This window comes from Schistocerca piceifrons, chromosome X, assembly GCF_021461385.2.
Source record: "Schistocerca piceifrons isolate TAMUIC-IGC-003096 chromosome X, iqSchPice1.1, whole genome shotgun sequence".
Classification (NCBI taxonomy): domain Eukaryota; kingdom Metazoa; phylum Arthropoda; class Insecta; order Orthoptera; family Acrididae; genus Schistocerca; species Schistocerca piceifrons.
In genome coordinates, this window is record NC_060149.1 from 863,173,114 (window position 1) to 863,175,157 (window position 2,044).

Consider the following 2,044-nt stretch of genomic DNA (forward strand, 5'->3'; position numbering starts at 1 on the left):
CCGGCAACGGGCCCTGCAGTTAGAAGACCCTTCCCTCGAGGAAGTCCTGTCCATTGCTCAATCGTATGAAGTCTCTCACGCCGCAGGTCAACAGCGGGATGCGTAGTGTGACGTCGCGGCGGTTCAGGGCAGCGCGGCCGCGTCCACTGTGTCCGGGGTGGACGACGTGTGAGCGGTACAATCCGGCCGTTACGGTCGCTCCCACATGGCACGTAAACAGAATTCCGGCCGCCGGCCCCTGTTGCCGTCCTGTGCGTCGTGCTATATACATCATGATCGGTCAGAGTGCCCCCAGCGTTGGGCCGTTTGTCGCAAATGTAATAAAAAAGGTCACATTGCTAAAGTTTGCCGCTCAGCCGCAAAAGAATCGAAGGAAGCAGGTAAAGAGGACATGGACGTTGACATTCAGGAAGTTTCATCGGGCCAGGCTCCCGACGTATCGGCACGCAAACTCTTTATCGAGGTGTCGGTTCGGTCGCGCCAGTTACAACTGCAAGTAGATACAGGCGCGGCAGTTTCGTTGTTGAATGCACAAACTTATTCCGACCTTGGATCGCCCACGCTGGCGCCAGTTTACCGGCGTCTACGCGGTTATGGTAAACAGTTCATTCCCCTCCTGGGTCAATTCACTACCGACGTGACTTACAAATCAGTCACTCGGCCTATTACTTTTATTGTTGTAAGTGATGTGAGCTCTGCTAACCTTTTTGGCCTGGATGCCTTTCAAGCTTTCGGTTTTTCTATCGCTGACACCATACAGTTGGTCTCCGAAGACGTTCCCTATCAATCATTGGAATCTTTGATCTCAGACTTTCCAGATATTTTTGAGGAGGGCCTGGGGCGTGTTTCAGATTTTGAAGCTCACTTAACGTTGAAGGCGTCGGCTCGCCCGCGTTTTCTACGCGCGAGACAGATTCCCTTGGCTCTCCGCCCTCAGGTAAAGGAAGAGCTAGACCGGCTGACAGCCCTAGGAGTCGCTCTTCCCATTTCTTCTAGTGAGTGGGCTTCGCCCTTCGTTATTGTAAGGAAGCCCTCGGGAAAATTACGTCTTTGTGGCGATTTCAAGGCCACCATTAATTCCCAATTGGTGGTGGACACCTATCCTTTGCCTCGTGCTGATGAATTGTTCTCCGCCATGGCGGGAGGCCAATATTTTTCGAAAAGCGATCTTTCGGAGGCTTATCATCAGATACCACTTGATGAGGACTCCTACCGGCTGGCGGTCGTCAACACCCCGTTTCGCCTTTACCAATACCAGTGGTTGGCCTTCGGAACCTCCAGTGCCCCGGCGATATTCCAGTGTTATCTTGAGCACGTCACGTCGACAATCCCTCATTGTATTAATTACCTGGATGACATAACTGTCACAGGCCGCAGCATGAAGGAACACTTGCACAACCTTCGCACCCTCTTTCTCAAATTCAGGTCTGGGGGCTTGCGTTGCAACCTGCATAAGTCAAACTTCTTCCAACCATCCAATGAGTATGTGGGCTACACCATCCCTCGGCACGGCATCCAGCCACTAGGAAGTTTGGTCCAAGGTATCGTCGACCTTCCTCGGCCCGCTTCGCTGAAAGAGTTACAAGCTTTTCTAGGCAAGATAGCCTATTACCACCGGTTCATTCCCAGGGCTTCCACCATAGCCCGTCCCCTGTACTGCCTTCTGCGCAAGGGTGTTCCTTTTGATTGGTCGCCTGCATGCGAGCGAGCGTTCACCTGGTTGAAGGGCCTCCTCACGTCAGCACATTGTTTGGCTACTTTTGATCCCCATAAGCCGTTGGTCCTGGCTACAGATGCTTCACAGTATGGGGTGGGGGCGGTCCTGGCCCATCGCAACGCAGATGGTTCCGAGCAACCACTGGCATTTGCGTCTAAAACTCTTAGTCCCACGCAGGCCCATTACTCCCAGGCGGAAAAAGAGGCTTTGACCATTGTCTATGCTGTTACCAAGTTTCACCCTTTCTTGCATGGCACGAAATTTCAGTTAATCACTGACCATAAGCCGTTAATATCGTTATTTGGCCCCGCCTCTCAGATTCTGGAT